Genomic DNA, 25,741 nt, shown 5'->3' with positions numbered 1-25,741 from the left:
CGACCTGCAACGCGATTTTTGTCTCATCTGCACCAACTCACCGGTGACTACTGCAACCTGTGTGACACAATCCTTCTCCATGGGGCTCCCTGATTGACAGGTTTGATTCAACATCATTGGTCTCAAATTTGGGCAACTCAGTTTCCTTCATGGCGGTGGAGACGGTGTTGGACTTGACGAACACAGGGGCTAGCTGGAGCGTGGCCACGTCAATGTGTGGCAGAGACTTCAGCTGTTTCCTTCGCAGTGGTGGCACTGGCAGCAGTTTCGGTCTGCGGGGCCGCAGCACCTGGCGCTATCCTCAGCTGTGGCTGGATGTGTCCTCGCGGTGGCGAGGTTTTGGACTCTGAACAGCAGCACACCACGCTTGATTGTCCCATGTCAATTTCTGGTGTTCAGAAGACAGCTCGGAATTCCAATTTTGTGCTCAGATTTAGAGTTTGTGTTCTGGAGAAGAGATTTCAGCACTGGAGATTGAAAACCATCGCAATAGAGCAACTATGGCTCAAATTGGGAGACCACAGTGCATTGTGTGATTTGGAACAAACAGTGTATCGGAATCATATACCATTACAGCTCTGAAGCAAACAAATCCAGGTTTCGCCCATTTCAATTCAAGGACACTGGTGTGATTTGATTCCATTTAAATTACAATTACATTTTTTTCAATCAAACAGCACCTAGAATGGTTCCCAATGCACAGTAATAAGACATGGATATTAATTTAAAGGTCATATAAAAACAAGCCATGCAATACTCCAGCAAAAACGACGAGAAAGGAAAAAAGTCAGATGTGACAGGATATACACGTGCATCCTGAACTAAAGCACGATGACCTTTAATCAAGCAAAGCAGATAGCATGCATTCAGAATAGGGACTTACGGAAATGTAAAATCCGGATCACCATATATGTCGACATCAGGAGCTGATCCATACTCCCGCATGCAAATGGCACGTGCATCTTCACTAGCAATTCGAGCTACCGTCATGGGCGACATTTTTGTGTTTATAAGTCCTATTACACCAGGCTCTGGATCAGGATCATGCAAAGCAACATGCTGCCCTGAATCAAGCAAATCAACACATGGTTACTCCATATCAGTACAAAAGAAGAAACACAAAAGCCTTTTTTTCCTTTTTTGAATTGATGTAATAAATGTAACCATATGGCAACCGTTGCTCTTTAAAATGAAGGAATGAGATGATTGGGTATTCATTAACCACTAGATCCTGAGGAACATTACAACAGTCAGTTCTGGTATCCAGCCAAGAAATACAGTTTTTACTGACTATTAACAAACATTATGTGAAAAAAAAATTATTGTGACTACCTTTGTACCCCATTTATATTTTTCAAATAAATTAGGGCTGAAATGCTTTTAGCAAGCTGTTAGACAGAATGACAGGTTCAGTTGTTGTTCGTTGGGAGAGAAAGAAAGTGTTGGTGATATGCCCAAGAGCCCATCATCACAATACGGTTTAAAGGCCCAAGAGGATATTGATCCAAGAGAGATTAGGGTTACTAATGGGCCTATGAGATAGAAGCCCATTAGTATGCCCTATATATATACGAGGGAGGGGCTAGGGGGGCGAGACCCCGGTGAGCTGCGCCACCTCCCTAGCCGCTGCCCCTCCCTCTCTCTCTCGGCCGCCGCCCTTGCCGTGCATGCGGTGCTAGCACACCGACGCCCGGCGTTTCATCCCCGTACGTGTGAACTCCGTGGAGGCGCTGCTGCGACTGTTGCGCTGATCGGCTGCTGGGATCAAGTACGAGGAGCTCGGTTCGTGGGACGTGATCGACTACTTCCTCTACATCGACGCGCGACTTCTTCCACTGCGCTGCGCGTCTAGTGGTAACGATCTATGATCTTCTACTCGCAAGTATCTTGGGTATATGCGGTAGTGATGCTAGCGTAGCCTACCCGTTTCCCCAACAGTGGTACCAGAGCCATCTTGCGTAGTTTTTGGTCTGGATCTTTTGCATATAGGTGATATGTTGCTGTAGTAGATTGGATCTATTACTTTTGCACGGTTTGATTAGATCAATTGGTCATAAGGGGTTAAAACTGGAGCGAGTTGATTGCGAGGCATGTGACAAAAGATTAGTTTGTGTTCTTTCTATGTTATGCATACGACATGTCCCTACCGGCTGGAATCACCATCGGGACTAACTGTGTGCATAGTCAGCAGATTGAACCAACAGATCGAGGTCATGTGTAGATGCAGTCTTCTCAAGTGCAAAGTTTGCACGGTCAATGTGATTGACCTAGTGAAAATTGAGGCATTATGAATGGCTCGAATTTGAGGTGATGCGATCACTCTGATGAGATTTTCATAGGGATTCCATAGATGCGGTCTGTGTAATTCACCATCGGGACCGCCGTTGCTTTCTCGCTGTAGCGGCTTCCCAAGCGCTACTTTGGTAGAACACGTCGTATGCCTAACTTATTTTTGCAGGGTGTGATGTGAATGGTATGGCCTCAATGTCATGTGATGATGTATGTGTTGATGTATGTGATGATTTGTGCGGCCTGCGTGTCGCAAGTTAACACAACCGGGTTGAGGTTGCACCATTATTGTATAACGACCTGCGTGTCGACTTGTGATGTTTGAATCCTCATGTAATTATTTCACTAGCTATTAGATGTAGTAGCTTAGTATCTTTTCATGGAGGCTTCAATCATGATGGCGATGATGATCACCACAAGACAGGATGGATGGCAATGGAGGTCACCTTGGAGCCATGGCGATGGAGTCCATTGTGATGCAAGAGGCCATACTATTCACAATATAATATGATTATATGCCTGTGATGTTTATTTTCCTGTCATACTATTCTTTTATGCTTTTATATATGGTGGATGCTTTAATCATGATAGAATAGCTTCCCTCAGAAAAGGTTGAGTTTTTGATGCCTTTTACCAATAGCTGCACCTATAAATTTTGATCGTTGTGTGGTAGGTTTACCAAAGTAGAGTACCCTCAGCTATCACTTTTGTATAGGGTGGATGTCGGACATTCACAAGCATAGTATTGGTTTACTCAGCAAAGCTATCAAAGCAGTTTTGGGCTTTAAGGCATAGGGTTGGGGCCGGGGCATTGGATGCCACCCAACAAACAAGAGTCATATAGAGATGTGATTAGTAATTTGTTACTTATCTATATCACTACTTTTCTAGCTGTGATGCTAAAGCTTACTAGAATTTTAGTGATTATGGATCTTGAACCACTGTATGTCATTAGAGGGAAGATGACATTGATATAGTAGGTTGTCTTTTGTTAAATCAGTTAATGAAAGTCTTTACATAAACTTAGTGCTGAAATCTTGCTTTACTTTAATGTTGTAGATCATGTCTGCCAGTAACAATTCCGCTTTCAATTTGCGTTCTGTTCTTGAGAAAGAAAAGTTGAATGGAACAAACTTTATTGATTGGTACCGCAACCTGAGAGTTGTTCTCAAGCAAGAGAAAAAGGAGTATGTTCTTGAGCAGCCATATCCTGATGATCTCCCTGACAATGCAACTGCTGCTGATCGCAGAGCTTATGAGAAGCACTGCAATGACTCACTTGATGTCAGCTATCTGATACTCGCCACCATGTCCCCTGATCTGCAGAAGCAGTATGAGCATGCGGATGCTCATACCATGATCGAGGGGCTGCCTGGGATGTTTCAGAACCAAGCCAGGACTGAGAGGTTCAATATCTCAAAGTCCTTGTTTGCGTGCAAGCTGGCAGAAGGTAGCCCGGTCAATCCTCATGTGATCAAAATGATTAGTTACATTGAGACTTTGGACAGACTTGGTTCTGAACTTCACCAAGACTTGGCTACTGATGTTATTCTCCAGTCGCTCCCGGCGAGCTATGAGCCTTTTATTATGAACTTTCAGATGAATGGCTTGGATAAAACATTGAGTGAGTTGCATGGGATGCTAAAGACAGCAGAGGAGAGCATTAAGAAGAATCCCAATCATGTGATGATGATTCAGAAGGGGAACAAAAAGAGGAAGCGTTGGACGCCTCCTAATCCCAAAGGTAAAGGCAAGGAAAAGAGTTCCGGTGGTGAGTCCTCAGGCTCTAAGCTAAAGCCAGCACCTAAGGCCAAATCTGGCCCTACTTCTGAAGATGAATGCTTCCACTGTCATGAAAAGGGACATTGGTCTAGGAACTGCAAGAAGTACTTGGAAGAAAAGAAGAAGAAGAAGGGAAGTGAGACTTCCACTTCAGGTATAAATGTTATAGAAATAAATATTGCATTATCTTCTAGTGAATCATGGGTATTTGATACTAGATAGATGATTCACACTTGCAAATCGTTGCAGGGTCTAAGTGAGACTAGAAGATTTGCAAGAGGCGAGTTGGACGTTCGTGTTGGCAACGGCGCAAAGGTTGCGGTGTTGGCAGTCGGCACCTACCACTTGTCTCTACCCTCCGGATTAGTTTTGGAATTAAATAATTGTTATTTCATTCCTACTTTGAGCAAGAACATTATTTCTTCTTCATGTTTGGAAGAAGTTGGTGATTTTAAGATTGTAATAGAGAACAAACGTTGTTCTATTTTTTGCAATGGTATTTTTTATGCTCATTGTCCATTGGTGAATGGATTATATGTTCTTGATCTTGAGGATAAATCTGTCTGTAACATTAATACTAAGAGGCTTAGACCAAATGATTTGAATCCCACTTTTATTTGGCATTGTCGCTTAGGTCATATAAATGAGAAGCGCATTGAACAACTCCATAAAGATGGATTGTTAAGCTCATTTGATTTTGAATCATTTGACACATGTGAGTCTTGTTTGCTTGGAAAGATGACCAAAGCGCCTTTCACTGGTCAGAGTGAGAGGGCGAGTGACTTGTTGGGACTTGTACATACCGATGTATGTGGACCAATGAGCTCAATAGCCAGAGGTGGTTTTCAGTACTTCATTACTTTCACTGATGACTTCAATAGATATGGCTATATCTACTTAATGAGGCACAAGTCTGAATTGTTTGAAAAGTTCAAAGAATTTCAGAATGAAGTACAAAATCAATTAGGCAAGACAATTAAATTTCTGCGATCTGATCGTGGAGGAGAATATTTGAGCCTTAAATTTGGTGATCATTTGAAGCAATATGGAATTATTCCGCAGCTAACTCCGCCCGGAGCACCTCAATGGAATGGGGTATCCGAACGGAGGAACCGAACCTTGTTGGACAAGGTTAGGTCCATGATGAGCCAAGCTGATCTTCCATTGTCATTTTGGGGTTATGCTCTTGAAACTGCTGCGTTCACACTGAATAGGGTTCTAAGTAAGTCTGTTGAGAAGACACCATATGAGATATGGACTGGGAAGCGACCCGGATTATCTTTTCTCAAAGTTTGGTGATGTGAGGCTTATGTCAAACGTTTGATGTCAGATAAGCTCACTCCAAAGTCAGACAAATGCTTCTTTGTGGGGTATCCTAGGGAAACCAAAGGATATTATTTTTACAATAAGGCGGAAGGCAAAGTGTTTGTCGCTCGCAATGGTGTTTTCTTAGAAAAGGAGTTTTTCTCAAAAGGATTTAGTGGGAGCAAGGTGCAACTTGAAGAAATTCAGGAAACACCCGAAACTGTTTCAGCACCCACTGAAGATCCACGGGATGTGCAAGATGTTGCACAACCCGTAGTTGAGGCACCAGCCCCACGAAGGTCTATAAGGGCACGTCACGCTACTGACAAGCTCAACCTCCTGATTACGGAGGAGCGCCACGTATTATTGATGGAAAATGATGAGCCCTTGACCTACAAAGAAGCAATGATGGGACCCGACTCCGACAAATGGCTTGAAGCCATGGAATCCGAGTTAAAATCCATGCATGATAATCAAGTTTGGAATTTGGTCGATCAAATTGACAGTGTGAGACCTGTCGACTGTAAGTGGATTTTTAAGAAAAAATTAGACATGGATGGAAATGTTCACATCTATAAGGCACGATTGGTGGCGAAAGGTTTCCGACAAATTCAAGGTGTTGACTATGAGGAAACCTTTTCACCCGTCGCAATGCTAAAGTCTGTTCGGATTCTCCTAGCAATTGCCGCATATTATGACTATGAGATATGGCAAATGGATGTCAAAACCGCTTTCCTTAATGGACATCTAAGTGAGGATGTGTATATGACACAGCCTGAAGGTTTTGTCGATCCTAAAAATGCTGGGAAAATATGTAAACTTCAGAGGTCCATCTATGGATTGAAGCAAGCATCTCGGAGTTGGAATATTCGTTTTGATAAAGTAGTCAAAGGGTTTGGCTTCATCAAGAATGAAGATGAGCCTTGTGTTTACAAAAGGGCTAGTGGGAGCGCACTTGTGTTTCTGGTCCTATATGTGGATGACATATTACTGATCGGAAATGATATTCCAATGCTTGAAGCCGTTAAAACCTCATTGAAAAAGAGTTTTTCGATGAAGGATTTAGGAGTGGCGGCTTATATTCTGGGTATTAGGATCTATAGAGATAGATCAAAAAGGCTAATTGGATTAAGCCAAGACACGTACATTGACAAGATATTGAATCGGTTCAACATGCAAGATTCCAAGAAAGGTTTCTTGCCAATGTCACATGGCATTACTCTAAGCAAGAGTCAGTGTGCTACAACACCTGATGAGCAAAAGAGGATGAGTACGATTCCTTATGCTTCAGCCATAGGGTCGATCATGTATGCTATGCTTTGCATGCGCCCAGATGTTTCCTTTGCTCTAAGTGTTACGAGCAGGTATCAGTTAGATTTCGGTGAAGCTCACTGGACAATTGTAAACAGTATCCTTAAGTACTTAAGAAGAACTAAGGATATGTTCCTAATATTTGGAGGTGAAGATGAGCTCCTTGTAAAGGATTACACCGATGCTAGTTTTCAAACAGACAAAGATGACTCCAAATCGCAATCCGGTTTTGTTTTCTGCCTCAATGGTGGGGCAGTGAGCTGGAAGAGTTCCAAGCAAGATACGGTGGCTGATTCGACGACAGAGGCCGAGTATATTGCAGCTTCCGAAGCAGCAAAAGAAGCTGTTTGGATCAGAAAGTTTGTTTCTGACTTGGGTGTTGTTCCTAGTGCGTCCAGTCCAGTGGACCTCTATTGTGATAATAGTGGTGCCGTTGCACTAGCAAAGGAGCCTAGAACAACTAAGAAGTCCAGACATATACTGCGGAAGTATCACCTCATCCGTAACTTTGTTGAGAGAGGTGATGTGAAGGTTTGCAAGGTGCACACGGATTCAAACGTTGCTGATCCGTTGACGAAACCTCTCCCACAACCAAAGCATGAGGCGCACATGAGATCTATGGGTATTAGATACTTACATCAGTAATTCTAGTGTTCGTGGGAGATTTTTGTGTCATGAGTATGTTTATGTAATGATAAATAATTGTTATTTGTTCCATGGATGATTATTTTTTACATTGATTATCAAGTATGTGACTTGTTCGTGAAACTCTTTGTTGACAATGATATGATTCTAAATTATCCCTAGTTTATGTCGTTGTGTGGGACAACAACGACATTGAGACTAGCACATGCATTAATTGATGATCATGTTTCACGGATCATGGATATAGAGATATCGGATTAATGATGTGGACACATGTTGGTGAACATGGTGTTGGATTGACCCACTCCAAGACAATGTTGGGATTGTTATTTTGTATGTGCCATCAGTTGTTCTTGAGTGTTATACCTACTGGATCCTTAGACCTGAGATCGCCATTGTTTCTCACTGTGTGTAGTGGTGCATCTTGGGGTTGCTAAACGCTACTCCGTGACTGGGTAGTTACAAAAGTAGCTTACATGTGTGTCATGAAACATGGAATGAGATGTGAGCGGATCAAGATGGAATTTGCCCCTCCTAGATAACGGGAGAGATATCTCTGGGCCCCTCGAGATAGTTGGATTTGAAAGTGCATGGCCATGCCAAAGTGATTAAAGAGTTAATCATGATGACCAAAGGTTAGTTATGAATAGAATCCACTATTAGATCGAGAGAATGGTCGAGCTATCACAAAGGTGGCACGCATCTCGCTTTGAGCTTGACTGGTATCGTGTGGCAAAGGGATCGGTGTATGAGTATATCTAAGGTTCGGCCGATATGATCTTTATGTGTATTTGTGAGCCACTATGCCCTGCTAGGTGCCGCTATTGACTTGTGATTCGGAAATGATTTCCGATCACGACCACCTACACATGAACCTAACGGGTCACACACTTAAGGGGTTTGGAATGTTGGAAAGCTTGCATGTATGATTGTCTCTAGTGCAAGTGGGAGATTGTTGGTGATATGCCCAAGAGCCCATCATCACAATACGGTTTAAAGGCCCAAGAGGATATTGATCCAAGAGAGATTAGGGTTACTAATGGGCCTATGAGATAGAAGCCCATTAGTACGCCCTATATATATACGAGGGAGGGGCTAGGGGGGCGAGACCCCGGTGAGCTGCGCCACCTCCCTAGCCGCCGCCCCTCCCTCTCTCTCGGCCGCCGCCCTTGCCGTGCGTGCGGTGCTAGCACACCGACACCCGGCGTTTCATCCCCGTACGTGTGGACTCCGTGGAGGCGCTGCTGCGACTGTTGCGCTGATCGGCTGCTGGGATCAAGTACGAGGAGCTCGGTTCGTGGGACGTGATCGACTACTTCCTCTACATCGACGCGCGACTTCTTCCGCTGCGCTGCGCGTCTAGTGGTAACGATCTATGATCTTCTACTCGCAAGTATCTTGGGTATATGCGGTAGTGATGCTAGCGTAGCCTACCCGTTTCCCCACAGAAAGCAGTAGCAGTACAGTAAACTTTCATAACATATGGCTATATTAGGGCTGTAGACATATTGCTTTCCCATCAACAATGTGTCAATACCTAAAGTGCTAAGCTTACCAAGAATAGCCATACACTTTTCGGAGAGCATGTATTATGGCCGGCGCGGAGCGGGCAGAATCCGACGTGGGAGCAGGTGAGAGAAGAAAGCCGGCGACTCGTGATACACCCGCTCGGGCCGGCGACGATGCTCTCTGCGAGCTACTATTGGCTCAGCTGCTGCAACGCATTAAATAGAAGTGGGGTCCGCAACCTACGTGCTCGCGTTACCGCCGGCTGCCGGCGAAATCTTAAGCCATGCTCTGAGAACTAGGCAAAGAAAGGTGCAAGTGCTAAGCTTACCAAGAATAGCCAGTACACTTTTCTGAGAACTGGGCAAAGAAAGGTGCAAGTGCTAAGCTCACTAACCTATCAGCATCCGGATCCCAATCCTTGACATGTAGAAGCGATCAAGGAACTGATGGATCTCATCGATTCCAGGGGGGAACGCCTTCGGACCGCCCAAGTCCTTCTTCAGCTGTTGCACACCCAACGCAATTGCAGGGACGACATTGGTGTGGCGCACCCTGATCATTTTGATCATCTGGGTGAAGGCAAGTTCGTCTTCCCGGCTCCTCACCTCCGGGATGGACCGGATGTCACGGAACGAGTCCACGTACCAATCTCTCACCTTTGCAGAGGAAAATAGGCTACATATTAGTCCTGTAAATGGATACTTTCACATGCAAAGAATTTGCCAGCTTGGTCAAACACTCAAAATCTGAATTCCTCCTTGAAATATTTGCAGAATGAAAGTTGAGGTGCTTTTGATTCTTGAACCGATATATGAACAAGAAGCCAATAGGATTAGAAAAAAGATTCAAATGAATTTTTAAGGAAGTTGGGAGGTAAGAATGTTCCAGAGCTCCTTATTTTAGTATGGGGTATAATTATGCTGCAGTAATAAGAACTCAAGCAACAGGCAATTTTGAAACAAAGATGGCTGCAATTGAAAAGAATGAGTTGATGATGTATTTTAGTAGAGATCGAAAACTGCATGATACTCCGTAACTACGATGCTATAACCGGGACTAATACGGACATACGGTCATTTTAATTCACAGATATCAATAGGCTGCAAAAGGCAGATAAATCAGGATAAACAATGGGCTATCTAGGAAATGGGACCATCTCCGCAATGATAGCGGCCACCTTACCTGTTCGTCACGAGACGGCAAGAAATGGAGACAAGAATAAAATGGAATGGGGCACATTATTATATATTATATTAAAAAAATCGAAGAGCAGAGCACCAAATCCTATGAGAAGTATTATAAAATGGTAAACATTGAGGATTGTGGAGTACTCTATCCTGTTTGTGATGAGTAAATTGTTAACCGTGCGGTGTGATCGTGCGCTTGGTCTTTGGATTGCAGGTACACGGGCGTCAGGTGTCGACGGAGAGCTGCCGTGGAGGTGCTGTGGCCGATGGACTGTGCGGTGGACGGCAGTGAAGGGCAGCCGGGACCGGAGCTTGTGCCGGGCGGCAGCTGTGGCGTCCACTCCTGGATCGAGGACACAAGCGACGACGGAAGGCGGGTTTCTTGGTTTGCGCCACAAAACCAAGGAGACGGACGGCGGTTGAAGACGCCAAGTCGTGGAGGCACGGGCATCGGTCTCGGGACTGACGGAGGCAACGGGCGTCGACGGCGTCTAGGGCCTCACTGCGGGCGAGAAGGTGACGGGCGTCGGACGGCGTCTAGGGCCGTCAGAAGGCCGAGGCGGGAACGGCGTCTAGGGCCACGGCGTGGAGGCGGGAATCTTCCCGCGCGTGGAGTTTTGGCGGGTTTCTCAAAACCGGCCACCTACCCGGGTTTCGCGGACCCCCCAAAACCGCAAACCAGATCTTCATCGACACGGCGGCATTGCGGAGAAGACTTCGACTCGAAGAAAGAAACTCGACCGTCGGATGAGTCCTTGTATCTATTTCCGGTTTTGCCCCTACGGGCGTTTTAGTGTCTAGTTTGAGTTAAGGGTATTTTGGACCCCTGCGTGGGCACCTTAAATACCACCTCACCCCTCTCTTCTCTCTTTGCGCCAGCCACAGACAGAACACGCGCCACCATCCTCTCCCTGGCGCCACTCCTCTCTCCCACTCGGTTCCCTCCCTCTCCTCTCTAGGACTAGGGATTAGAGGTATGGATTCTTGAGTTTTTGTACTGAGATTGATTGGGAAAGGAGGCCCAATCCTCCTTGTGCCCTCCGGGGTTTTGTATTCAATTCAATCTTGTACGATTTGTGCTTTGTTTTGGATGATTTCGATTTTCCTTCGACGAATCTTGAGCACGAGGTGACGAGTGGTTTTCTGATGATCGAGTGACTCTTTATAGTGATTCTAATACATCAAACCTAGTGCTAATCTCCTTGGAATCACGAGTTCACTCGAATCGAAGTTCTTGGCATTCTAGAGAAAACCCCATTCTTGCTCGGGAATTCCTCGATTCCTCCCAAACCATGGAATGATTCATCGATTCCTTCTGTGGACATGTTCACAAGTCCTTTGTGATCATGCCTGCAAAATTTGAGCTCCTTTGGACTTGATTTGACTCTCCAATCATCGAAGTTTCCAAAGAACGCGGGCTGAAAAACATTTCTGGACTCCCAAATCGACGCTTGTAATATGATGCATCGGATCAACCGGTGAGTAGGTTTCTTGCACATTAGGGTTTTCTGTTCTTCGTCTTGTTGCACCGGTGCATTCTCTCTCTTGTGCATCGGTTCAACCGGTGATAACTTTTCACTAACCTGTAGTGTGCTGTTTTGAGCATTGCATCGGCGTATAGAATTTTCTTAACGTCAGTTCAACCGGTGCTCAGTGCGTTTCGTTTTGCTATCTCTCTGGACAACTGCACCGGCGCTATGGGTATGTGATCGTCGGTTTAACCGGTGCTTAGAAGTTCATTTTGAGCTTTCTCTGGACAACTGCACCGGCATTTAAATCGATTTTGTCGGATCATCCGGTGCAGGATCGTCGGTTGAACCGACGCTGTCCAAGCCTCTACATCGGTTCAACCGCTGCTCGCTTTGACTGCTGCCGGCTCTGCTCGTCGGTTGAACCGACGCCATTCAAACTCAAGCGTCGGATCAACCGGTGAGTTATACCGTGCTATTTTTGTGCTGCTCTTCGTGGTTGCTTCTGCGGTCGCTCTTGCATGTTCCTAGGGGTACCTTGTGTTAGTGTAGCTCCTCTATAGCTACTCTACACTTCACCTAGGACTCGAGGGTTGGGTGTGAACTTCGGATCATAGGCCAAGCTTTTAATTGCGAGAATCTTTGATCGGCTCCCATTCACCCCCCCTCTGGTCGCCTTTTCGGTCCCTCAATTGGTATCAGAGCTTGGTTAAGATGTTTAGTACCTTGACGGGTTCAAAAACCATTTGGCGACCATGGCGAGTCTTGCTAAGATCCCTGTGTTTGCTAGCGAGGACTATGCTTATTGGAAGGTGCGTATGCGAGCCTTCTTGCAAAGCATGGGAGCCGAGGTTTGGGAGATCACCAAGAATCAGGCTTACGAGGTGCTTGCCGTTCGGACCTCACCTCTTCAGGTGTCCAAGCACTAGAATCAGCCTTGTTCGCTGGCGTTTCTAGTGCGGAGTTCTCACGCGTCCTGGGTTTTCAGGAAGCCCACAAGATTTGGACGTGTCTTGAGAACTACCACGAGGGCACACCTCAGGTCAAGGCCAGACTGTTCGAGACTCACTGGCGTGAATATGAGAATTTTTCACAAGGGCCGGGTGAGAGCATTGGTGACATGTTCAGTCGGTTTCAATTGATTGTGAACAAAGTCAATGCGAACAGATCTGCTGATGCCCTTAAGTACACAGAGCATGAGAAGACCCTCAAGTTGCTCTACGCACTTGACCGCTCTGTGTGGGATCTCAAGGTGAACACGATCATCGAGTCTGCAGGCTATGAGACTCTGACCGTGAATGAGCTTTTCAGCAAGCTCAAGGCCACGGAGGTGGATAACCAGACACGAGCCAAGCTCAATGGTGCCCCTCCTTCCAAGAGCATCGCTCTTGTGACTGGCCCAGGTGGATCGAGCTCTAACGCTAACTCTGCTCTTGGTTTTTCTCTTGCCTCTCTGCCCTCTGTTACAGATGAGAAGCTAGAGACGCTGGGCGACGACGACTTGTGCCTTCTCATCAGCAAGTTCCAGTGTGTCTACCACAACCGGCAGAGGCGGAAGAACCCCGGGTGCTACCACTGTGGCGATCCGAACCACTTCATCGCCGAGTGCCCCAAGAAGTTCGGCGATGGCCAGAACAACAACCCCGACTACTACCGCCACCGCGACCGCGATGAGGGAGGCTCCAACAAGGAGTGTCGGCACCACAAGCACCATAGTCGTGATCGGGGAGGACGCTTCGACAAGGAGTCGCTCAAGAAGCGCTTCCAGTACAAGGCCAAGAAGCGGGAGAAGGCCTTCCTGGCGCAGCTCAGCGACCTCGACAAGAGCTCCGACACTGACCGCTCTTCTTCACCGACCTCTGACGACGACAACAAGAAGAATAAGAAGCGGGACAAGGATGCCACCGGCTTCATCGGCCTTTGCTTGGCGGCCGGTCGGCGCAAGGGCTTCTGCACCATGGCGGGTGAAGCAAATGGTGCTCGTGCGTCTTCGGGTGAACACTACACCAACGCACGTCGACTCTTCTCCTGGATCCGAGAGTGATTCAGAGGTAAACTCCACCATCGACTTCCTTGATACTGAGGTTAAGGAGTTGTACGCCGCTCTCGACAACCAGAAGAGGCTGCTTAAGGAAGCAGCTAGAGAGCATAGAAAGTTTAGGGCTGAGCTGGCTTGTGCTAGGGAGAAATCTAGTGAGGATGAGTGCGCTGGCTGCATATCTCACATGAATGATCTTGTTGCTTTCCGTGCCAAGCATGATGAGAACGTCGTGAACTTGGATGTTGTCAAGACCTCGCTTTCTGATGTGTCTCATGAGCTAGCCAAGGCCAAGCATGATCTTGAACTAGTTAAGGACGCTCCCATTATTAGTGATGTGCTTGAATGTGATGAGTGTCCTATCTTTAAGTCTGATCTAGCTTCTTTGCAGTCTAAGTTTGCCACTGTTGTTTATGAACTAGAGGAGCTTAGATCTAGGCCTGTTCTGCTTGGTGCCTGTAAGCTTTGTCCCACGCTTAGGTCGGAGCTAGATGAGAAGAACGCCTTGATTAAGTCTTTGGGGAAGACTAAGGTCGGGGAGTCTAACCCACCTATTGATTGTCATGTTTGCCCTGGTTTGATCTCTGATTTGGATAATCTTGCGGTAGGGAAAGCCAACTTGGAGAATGAGAATACCTATCTTAGGGCGATTCTTAGTTGGGTTTCTGCTAGTGAGCCGCAGTTGGGCATGATGATCAAGCAGTTCAAGCGTGGTGATGGGTTTGGGGTCGGTTACACATACACGAAGTCAGACTTTGACAAGTTGTATGGTAAGATCGGCAAGGCTGTTGGAGCTCCAAATGCTCTGAACACTGCTAGCACGAGCACACAACCTTCACTTGTTGACCCCGTGGATGGTGTGCTTAAGGAACCATCGAATGCACCTCCACAGAAGCAGGTTTGGGTTCCAAAGCCCAATGAGCTGAGGAATCCCCTCAATACACTCCCTGCTGCCACAACCCAGGTTACCCAGAAGAAGGGGGCTGCTCCTCCCCGTTCGCAGGCTAGGCCTCCACCTCCCAAGATAGAGGTGAGGTACCACTACGAGTACTGTGACAGAGAGGGTCACCTGGAGGAGTTTTACTTCAGGAGGAAGCGGGCTGTGAGGCGTGAGCAGGAGAGACGCAACTCGGACATGTACTCTGCTCGGGTGCATGGTCCTCCTCGCGTGTGGTGGTAGGCAAGATGCTAGGGCGTGCCGTTTAGGTGGAGGACAGGGAGACGGTGGTGTTTACCGTGCTCCTGCGGGTGGTCGCTTTTCCAGTCGTGCTCCTGGTCATCCTCAGTACGGCTATGGACCACGGGACCGAGGCTTTGGAGGAGGTTACGATGTACCACGCTTTCCTCGCGGTGGCGGTCGTCAGCCTCGCGGTAGACGGGACAGGGGACACACTTTTGATCTTGCTAACCCTTCTGTAGAGCAAATGGCTCGACACTGGTTTGTTTCTCACTTTGCTAACCCCAGTGTTGAGACATTTGCTCACCCTTTGTCTTAGTACTGATGTGCAGGTTGGAGACTTGGAGAACAAGTGGATCATGGACTCCAGTTGTTCGCGCCATATGACCGGGAATGACAAATGGTTCTCCAACCTCACCCCGATGCACTCAAAAGAATACATTGTGTTCGGGGACAATGGTAAGGGAAATGTACGTGGTTTAGGGGCTGTTCGAGTTTCTGATCACTTTACCCTGAGAGAAGTTGCTTTGGTTTCGAACCTTGGGTTCAATTTGCTCTCTGTTTCGCAACTTCTTGATGAGGGGTTTGAAGTTCGTTTCAAGGAGGGTTGTTCTCGTGTTTTGGATTCCAGAGGAGATTTGGTTTGCCGGATTTTACCTCGCGATTGGGTTTTCTTGGCTGACTTCTCTGGAATTTCTGTTGGCCCTTCTCGTTGCTTGTTGGCTGGTCCTTCTTCTGATCTGTGGAAGTGGCATAGGAGACTTGGACATTTGAGCTTCAATTTGTTGTCGAGACTTAGCTCACTTGGCCTAATCCGAGAAGTGCTCAAATTGAAGTTTGAAAAGGATCTTGTTTGCCATCCGTGTCGCCACGGGAAGATGATTGCCGCTTCTCATCCACCTGTTAATCAGGTGATGACCGCTCACCCTAGAGAGTTGCTACACATGGACACAGTAGGTCCTTCTCGGGTGATGTCTGTTGGTGGGAAGTGGTACGTTATTGTGATCGTGGACGACTTTTCTCGCTATTCTTGGGTCTTTTTCATGAGAACCAAGGATGAGGCTTTCGAGTTTGTTCGAGACTTGATCTTGAGGTTGAAAAACAAGCTACCCCAGGCCATGCGAGCGATTCGTAGTGATAATGGTACAGAATTCAAAAACACTCGTTTTGACACCTTTTGCAGTGATCAAGGGCTCGAACACCAGTATTCTTCCCCCTACACTCCACAGCAGAATGGAGTTTTAGAACGGAAGAATCGGACGCTGGTTGAGATGGCGAGGACGATACTCGATGAGCATAGGACACCTCGAAAGCACTAGGCTGAGGCAATCAATACCGCTTGTTATGTGTCCAACCGCATTTTCTTGCGTGCTTTTCATGCACAAGACTTCTTATGAGTTGCGATTTGGACGCCAGCCCCGTGTTGACCATCTCAGAGTTTTCGGTTGCCGGTGTTTTGTGCTGAAAGAAGGAACTCTTGATAAATTTGAGTCTCGCTCGTCTGACGGCATTTTTCTCGGCTATGCATCTCATTCTAGAGCATACCGTGTGTTGCTTATTGATTCTAACATCGTCAGAGAGACTTGTGAAGTCACTTTCGACGAAACTGCACCATGCAATGCTTCTTTCTTTGAAATTGCAGGAGAAGATGAGCTCGGTGATGAGAACATGACCAATACGCATATGACCAAGGCCCAAGTGAAGATAGAGTTCAAAGCCCAATCCACATTGAAGTCCGATTTATTCGCGAGTCCGGTTCGGACTGCAGGAGCAGGCCTCACGAAAACGGACGCCCAGGCCACATACGGGCTCCGTTTTGGGCGTTCTATATATAGTTGGAAAGCTAAGGAGATAAGCTTTCCAACCCAACTGATCCCATATCAAAATACGCTCGGAGTCGATGGGAATCGTCGAAACAACATGACGACCAGAATCTGCCTGGATGCAGCGACGCCAGTTTTTGGGCCCGAAGGCCTTGTACTCCCTAGGGTTGCCCGCACACCCCCTTGGCCGCCCCCCTAGCCTCTCTCTTCTATATACATAGCAGCTGTCATTAGGTTACTTGGGTTTTGCTTAGATTATTCTGTCGAGAATAGTTTCGCCGCCGTGTCGGTTTGTGAGACCCCAACTTTGAGATTAATCTTTCATCTGCAGAGTCACTTCAATTGAGCTGCGTTCTTTCGAGTTCTTGCTTGTATTCTTCGTTGCGCTTGCAGGGATTAGCCTTCTTCGCGAGGTCAACCGGGTTGTGACACGGTTGATAACCAGAGGAGTTGTGGTGCTAAGATTGCTGGATTCGGGTCTTAGGATCTGAAGCCGGATCGGTGTGTCTCGCTCCGCCTACAACGAGAGTTATCCAGAACCTGACGGAAGATCGGGAACCCACGTCCCCATTATTTGGTATTCAGAGACTCAAGTTTACTGTCAGGTTTCACATCTATCTTTAGTTTCATCAATTTCGTCATTGTCCCACAATCCACCAAAAGGCCCTAGAAAATTTTGTGTTCGTGCTGTTTTCCCATCCCATTAGCCCTTTTAAGCCATTGCATATTTTGATATCGGAGTCCGCATCATTGAGTTTGTGTCCATAGTCATGGTCTTGTTGCTGGTTTAGATCGAGTTCTTAGATTGGTTTGAGTTTTGCATCGTGTCACCGTGTCCTTTTCCATTCCGTCATCACATCCGGTTCGGACTTGTTTCTGTCCAGTTCGGTATTTTGTTGATATCTCTCGCATATGAACTCGGATTTTTGTGTTCTAGTACTTTATGGAAAGCTTGTGAAATTATCTACAACTTAATCAATTGTGAGAATTCCAGAAAACGTAGTTATCTACGCCTAATCTATATTGGAAGCCAATCTGTTGGTTACCCAGAAATTTCTGAGTAGTCTGTATTTCGGGGTCAATATCTTCTACTTCCTTTATCCAAAAGAGACTTTCCATATATTGAAAAGAAAGAGAAAAGGAGGATCTACAACTTTCGTGTTGTAAGTTTCGTGTTTGGGGTCTCTAATTTTGTCAAACAGCCTATATAAGTTTGTGTAGCAAATCTGTAATTTACAGACAACAATTTTGTGATAGTGTGGAGTTGTCTCTTGCTCTTGTGGCACTTTTGAATAGAAAAAGAAAGAAAGAAAAAGGCAAGTGCATAAAAAAGAGCCGCACAAAAAAAAAGAAAAAAATCAGAGGTGCTTGCATCCTTTTGTGTCCTTTGTGCTTGGTATATGTCGCTTGCTTGCTTGAACTAGTTCTAGGAACATGTTTAGGCCAGCAACATTGATAAGTATTTTGGATATTTATTCAATTTTTGCTATCTGATTTTCAATTGTGCTAATCCTTGCTACTAAATAAAGCCCCCCGAAGCTCCACATATTACTTCAGATCAGTAAACCCAGAGGATCTTGCAATCTTGGTACCACTTCCTCACAGGTATCACGAACCAGCCACCGGTTGTACCATCCTCTGCTTTGCATTGGTAAGAACACTTGTAAGAGCTTGGTAAGACGTGCGAGATTGTGTTTCCACCATCCACATCCACATATAGTAGTTGATAGGGATAACCTTTTGTGTTTTCTCTTGTCTACTTACTAACAATGTCAGGAAACACTGAGATTGCTCAATGAGTGTTGAGTTCTCAAATGGAGAAAGTGGAGCAAAATAAATTCAACAATTTGTTCCAGACTTTCTTTGCCGTGATGGAACAACGTTGCCGAGTCATCATTGATGGTGAGACTTGCAACAACCTTGCAAGCTTAGAGCTGGTCGAGAAGCTTGGTCTGACCACAAAGCCACATCCACATCCATACTACATGCAATGGGTAAATTCTTACGATAAGATTAAGGTAACTGAAATTGCACATATTGAATTTAGCATTGGTTTTTACAAGAGTAGTGCTGATTTTGATATAGTACCCATGCAAGCATGTCAATTATTGCTAGGAACGCCATGGATTAATATAAATGATGTGGTACATAAAAAGGTTGCTAATAGATATTCTTTCAACTACAATGGAAGAAAAATTACACTTAAATCTATGACCGCAACTGAAATTTTAGAAGCCGATCTTGAAAGAGCAGAGAGAAGAAAGAATGAGCCTTTTAGAAAAGAATGGATTATTTTAGATGTTACAGTGCCTTCCTCTAAATCTGATTTTGTACAAATTAAAGATATCACTTTGTCTTCTGTTGGACCTAATATTTTGCAGCATGTATCTAAAACAGAAGACAAGGTGATAGAGAAGGAACAGGTAATTGTCTCAGGTAAGAGCTCTCTTGATGTGCTGAAATTGTCCACCACTCATGCTATAATAGAGCAACATTTAGTGGACACCAAATCTGAATTGACTTTGTCACATGATAAATATTCTACTAAATTTTGTGATACAGAAGAGTTATGTGATAGTTCTATGTTTATCCCTGTGCCACAACTTGTGAAGGAAACTGATCCTTTTATTTTGGAACCAAAGACTTATGCTAAAAATAAACATTTGATTCCAATTGCTACAGAAAAGGATGAAAGGACATTGTTGTCTTCTTTAAATACTTTGGGTTATATAGAGTTTGATACTTTGTGTGCACTTAGTAGTTTGGAGGAGAAATTTAAATGTGTTGGATTGCCATGGTTATCTCGATGTACATATCACTTTATTGGCAATTATAATTGTAAAGGAGAGTACATGGTGCATCGTGTTTATATACGTTCAAATCTGAAATCTCCTTTTGCTGTGCAACAATTTGATGAAAAAGTGGGCTATTTTAAGATTAATCCTATCACGCAGAGTTCCTCTTGTTCTTCTTTGTTTGTTTTGTCACAACATGTTCAATTTCAAGAAGGGGAGCAACGCAGGATCATGTCAAGAATGGGAACAACTACTTCCGCAAGCATCAGCGACTTTGAGTCGAGGACGACTCAAAACCAAGAAGGGAAGAATGATGAGAACATGACCAATACGCATATGACCAAGGCCCAAGCGAAGATAGAGTTCAAAGCCCAATCCACATTGAAGTCCGATTTATTCGCGAGTCCGGTTCGGACTGCAGGAGCAGGCCTCACGAAAACGGACGCCCAGGCCACATACGGGCTCCGTTTTGGGCGTTCTATATATAGTTGGAAAGCTAAGGAGATAAGCTTTCCAACCCAACTGATCCGATATCAAAATACGCTCGGAGTCGATGGGAATCGTCGAAACAACATGACGACCAGAATCTGACTGGATGCAGCGACGCCAGTTTTTGGGCCCGAAGGCCTTGTACTCCCTAGGGTTGCCCGGCCACCCCCTTGGCCGCCCCCCTAGCCTCTATCTTATATATACACAGCAGCCGTCATTACGTTACTTGGGTTTTGCTTAGATTATTCTGTCGAGAACAGTTTCGCCGCCGTGTCGGTTTGTGAGACCCCAACTTTGAGATTAATCTTTCATCTGCAGAGTCACTTCAATTGAGCTGCGTTCTTTCGAGTTCTTGCTTGTGTTCTTCGTTGCGCTTGCAGGGATTAGCCTTCTTGGCGAGGTCAACCGGGTTGTGACACGGTTGATAACCAGAGGAGTTGTGGTGCTAAGATTGCTGGATTCGGGTCTTAGGATCTGAAGCCAGATCGGTGTGTCTCGCTCCGCCTACAACGAGAGTTATCCAGAACCTGACGGAAGATCGGGAACCCACGTCCCCATTACTCGTCACCTCCATCTTTGAAGATGAGGAGGAAGAAACTGCGGAGGGTGATGCTGAGGCTACTACGCGTGCTGTGGACCCAATCACCTCCGCCACGAGCTCGGACGATGATGACGGCCCCGATCCTAGTATGTCTACTTCACGGGGGCCAGTTGAGCAGGTGACTCAGCCTTCACCAGCTGCACCTGAGGAGGCACCAGCTTTGGTTGAGGAGGAGGCGACTTCGACAAGGGAAGCACCACGACACATTCAGCGTCGTCATCCACCTCAACAGATGCTAGGTGACCTCAATGAGCGAGTCACACGGTCCAAGGTAACAAGTATCGCTGGCCTTGCTCATTCAGCGTTTGTTGCCTCCTTTGAGCCCAAAGATATTGGACACGCTCTTTCTGAATCTAATTGGGTCAATGCCATGCATGAGGAACTCGAAAATTTTGAAAGAAACCAAGTTTGGGTTTTAGTCGAGCCTCCACCTGCTTGTAATCCCATCGGAACAAAGTGGGTTTTCAAAAACAAGCAGGGTGAGGATGGGTTGGTTGTTCGAAACAAGGCTTGTCTTGTTGCCCAGGGGTTTTGCCAAAAAAAGGTATTGATTATGAGGAAACTTTTGCCCCAGTTGCTCGTTTGGAAGCTATTCGGATCTTTCTTGCATTTGCTGCTTCCAAGGGTTTTAAAGTTTTTCAAATGGATGTGAAATCTGCCTTCTTGAATGGTTTTATTGAAGAAGAGGTTTATGTGAAGCAACCCCCTGGATTTGAAAATCCCAAGTTTCCAAACCGTGTTTACAAACTTCAGAAAGCTCTTTATGGTTTGAAACAGGCGCCTAGAGCTTGGTACAATAGGCTTAAAACCTTCTTGCTTGCTCAAGGTTTTAAAATGGGATGTGTTGACAAAACCTTGTTCCTCATGCGCTCTGGCTCTGACTTTCTGTTGGTTCAGATTTACATGGATGATATCATCTTTGGTGGCTCTTCTCATGCTCTTGTCTCCAAGTTTTCTGAGCAGATGTCCAGGGAGTTCGAGATGAGCTTGAAGGGTGAGCTGCAGTTCTTCCTCGGGCTGCAGATCAAGCAAACTCCTCAGGGCACGTTTGTCCATCAAGCGAAGTACACCAAGGACTTGCTGCGGAAGTTCGACATGAGTGACTTGTCTCCTCAGCTGACTCCGATCAGCACTTCGACAGCGCTTGATGAGGACTTGGACGGCAAGGCGGTGGACCAGACGGAGTACAGGAGCATGATCGGCTCTCTCCTGTACCTGAAGGCGACGCAGCCGGACATTCAGTTCGGCGTCGGCCTTTGTGCGCGGTACCAGGCTTCGCCGCACACCTCCCACAGGCAGGTGGTGAAACACATCTTCATGTATCTAAAATTCACCCCTGAATTTGGTCTTTGGTACTCTGCGGATTCTTCTCTGGTTTTGGTGGGCTTTTCTGATGCCGATTTCGGTGGGTGTCGGTTGGATCGTAAGTCGACATCTGGCACTTGTCAATTTCTCGGTACATCTTTTGTATCTTGGTCCTCTCGCAAGCAGGCTAGCATAGCGCTTTCTTCCACAGAAGCTGAGTATGTTGCCGCTGCTAGCTGTTGCTCCCAGATACTTTGGATGAAACAAACCTTGCAGGATTATGGACTGAGTTTTGATAGGGTTCCCATCTTTGTAGACAACATGTCCGCTATTATCATTGCAAAGAACCCTGTCCTACACCCCAGAACCAAACACATAGATATCCGGTTCCACTTCCTGCGAGACAATCATGAGAGAGGTCACATAGACTTGAACCATGTCCCTTCAGAGAGGCAAACCACAGATATCCTCACCAAACCTCTTGAGCAGGACACCTTTGCTCGCTTGCGAGGGGAGCTTGGGGTTTGTTACCCCTTTTGATCGTTGACTTTTCCCTTGGTTAGCTTTGTAGGGTTTATTTGTTTTTCTCTTAGTTTTCTAGTTTTGGTAGTTGCATTGTGCATATGCATTATACATTTATGCATTGCTTCACTTGCACTAGCATTCTTGTATACATTGCTATGATCGTCTAGTGCTTGCTAGTGTGAGTTTATAAATGTGATCATGTATAGCTTACTCCACTGTGTATATGACATCATCTGAGTTAAGCTATTTTGATTTGAAAATCTGAAATCATGGTCACCTTGTCTTGGCTACTAGCATGTTAGGGCATGTTGATATGCTTTGCTATCTCATTCATGCTAGTGTAGCCTTTCGTTAAGCAATTCACACTTGACATGATCTAAAATTGATAAAATTGCTTGAATTGTGCTTGAAATGGAATGGAAAGATCCAGGTGGCATTGCTTGTCGCACTGATCGAGCTTTCGGGACGGCTCACTTTGCACTTGTGAGAACCCGGGCAAGGCTGTGCATGACTGAAATGAGTGCCTTAAGCTTCTGATTGACTTTGGCATAGGCTTGGTCTCGTTGCTAAGTAAAGCATGACAAGCTTTCAACCCCTGGCACTAAATCGCTTGATATAATGAGATTGCAAAATCAATGTTTACAACATGCTTTGGATGTTTTTGGCTCACCTGTATGAGTTTGATTAGCACTGTCTTTCATTCCCTACTTGCTAGTGCTAGATCAAGGGTGATGCTTTTATTTCTCCTAAACTGGAACTTGCCTAGCTCTAGACTGATTTGATATACCCTGTTGAGCTAGATGTAGGTCTTGTTTATGGATGCACACGTGCTTGTGACTAGTTGTTACTCATATCCTTGTATCCGTGAATGCTTTCACTTACACCTCCTGCATTGCATTCATAGCATAGCATATGTTCAGGGGGAGTCTCAGTTTCAGGGGGAGCTTTAGGTCTAAGCCTTGATGTGTGCATGTGCCAACAAGGGGGAGCAGGTTAGTGATCGAACAAGGGGGAAAATTGTTTGATTTTTGAGAGAACCAAAAACTTGTTGTGCACAGGGCTTTGAGAGTGCCTACATGTGGTGAGAGTTGCATTGGTAAGGGGGAAATGCATTTCTGTGGGAGTCTCTGCTTTGTTTAGCTCCTGGTTTTCCCTCCGCTTCTGGCATGACTGTGTCGAGCCCTGCCTCTGTCTTTGAGGAGTCATGCTTGTGTTTGATCAATTGCGTCGAGTCATTGCCCTTGTCTGAGGGAATCGATCTTTGCTTGGTCAAGTGACTTGTTCTTGCTTCTTTCGAGCTTTTGTCACTTGTTCAAGTTCTCTCTTGCTTCTTTGTTCTTCACCGTTTTTATTTCTATCTCGGTTCGTTTTTGGTGTGTTGACAATGCACTCATCAAGGGGGAGATTGACAATGCACTCATCTCCCTGGAATCACGAGTTCACTCGAATCGAAGTTCTTGGCGTTCTAGAGAAAACCCCATTCTTGCTCGGGAATTCCTCAATTCCTCCCAAATGGAGTGATTCGTCGATTCCTTCCGTGGACATGTTCACAAGTCCTTTGTGATCATGCCTGCAAAATTTGAGCTCCTTTGGACTTGATTTGACTCTCCAATCATCAAAGTTTCCAAAGAACGCGGGCTGAAAAATGTTTCTGGACTCTATTTTTCTTATCACCGGTTAAACCGAGGCTTGTGATATGATGTGTCGGATCAACCGGTGAATAGGTTTCTTGCACATTAGGGTTTTTTGTTCTTTGTCTGGTTGCACCGGTGCATTCTCTCTCTTGTGCATTGGTTCAACCGGTGATAACTTTTCACTGACCTGTTGTGTGCTGTTTTGAGCATTGCACCGGCGTATAGAATTTTCTTAACGTCGGTCAACCGGTGCTCAGTGCGTTTCGTTTTGCTATCTCTCAAGACAACTACACCGGCGCTATGGGTATGTGATCGTCGGTTTAACCGGTGCTTAGAAGTTCATTTTGAGCTTTCTCTGGACAACTGCACCGGCGTTTAAATCGATTTTGTCGGATCATCCGGTGCAGGATCGTCGGTTGAACCGATGTAGAGGCTTGCTCGCTTTGACTGCTGCCGGCTCTGCTCATCGGTTGAACCGACGCCATTCAAACTCAAGCGTCGGATCAACCGGTGAGTTATACCGTGCTGTTTTTGTGCTGCTCTTCGTGGTTGCTTCTACGGTCGCTCTTGCGTGTTCCTAGGGGTGCCTTGTGTTAGTGTAGCTCCTCTATAGCTACTCTACACTTCACTTAGGACTCGAGGGTTGGGTGTGAACTTGGGATCATAGGCCAAGCTTTTAATTGCGAGAATCTTTGATTGGCTCCCATTCACCCCCCCTCTGGTCGCCTTTTCGGTCCCTCAAATATCCTAGGAGAGAACCAGGTGTCGAGATACTCACGAAAAGCGAGACGACCCTTGATTCGCAAATTTTAAGGGCCTGTTTGGGACTGGGGTCCAAAAAAGCGTGGCACGCATAAGCGATAAGCGGTGCGGACCTCGCTTCTCGCGTTTTCCCCGCTTCCAGTTCAAACACTCGCTTATCGCGTGGTGGGCGGCCGGCAAATGCGCATTGGACGTAGACTGTTCGGCGGGATTTTTTTTGCTTCTTTCGCTGATACGCGCCGCAGCCGCCGTCCCAAACGGGGCCTAAGATGTGCACATCTAGCAAAAACATCGGGAGAAACCCAATCAAGCGAAGAGATGACGAAGGAAACAGCCCTGCGCAACAAATCGACCCCAGGAGGATACAGAACAGGAAGAGCACGCACGCAGAATAGAAATCAACCGCCCGCCCGGGAAGCGGGAATCGAAATTGCAGGCAGGGAAAGAAGCGAGCAAGGAAGGAGGAAACGAATCAACCTTGAGGATGGCGGGCTTGGAGGAGAGGCCGAAGGGGAGTGAGTCAAGGTCGAGGGCGCGGCGCGCAATGCGGATGGGGAGCTCCTTGTGCAGGAACTGGGCGGCGAGCAGGAGGGCGCGCTCGGTGGGGGCGCGCCCTGAACTCCATCATGTAGCGCAGGCTGACCCCGGTCTGGCGCATGGCGCCCTAGCGCGCCACCTCCTCGGCTACCGCCTGCGCCACAGGCTCCGAAGCCATCCTTCCTTCCGCTCAGTCCCTCTCCGACCGCCGCGCGGTGCGTGAGTGACAATGACGAGGGCAACAAAATATGCGAGGCCAGTATACGACGGCGCGACGGCGACGGCGATGCCGGTGGGGCGGCGCATCGACATGGTACGGGGGTATAAATAGCGAAGTAAGGCAAGGCAGCGGAGGAGGAGGGAGGATGTGTGACGGAGGAGGAGCGAAGTACGGTTTTTTTTTTGGAACGATGAGCCGAGGTGAGAACAAAGACGAGTGCGGCGTTGCGGGCGGAGAGACGGGTGTTGACGTCACTTAAGCATGGCAAACCTTATACTGCAAGCGACAGTATCGTGTGTAGCTTTTCTCCAGGATGAGTATCATGGGTTTTGTCAATC

At 46.4% G+C, this 25,741-nt stretch overlaps 1 pseudogene; it reads right to left on the bottom strand.

Moving 5' to 3' along the window:
* Window positions 1-607: 607 nt before the first annotated feature.
* On the bottom strand, window positions 608-25,741 carry LOC120699398 (annotated as a pseudogene).

This window comes from Panicum virgatum, chromosome 3K (assembly GCF_016808335.1).
Source record: "Panicum virgatum strain AP13 chromosome 3K, P.virgatum_v5, whole genome shotgun sequence".
Classification (NCBI taxonomy): Eukaryota; Viridiplantae; Streptophyta; class Magnoliopsida; order Poales; family Poaceae; genus Panicum; species Panicum virgatum.
This window is presented reverse-complemented; position numbering and strand designations above follow the sequence as displayed.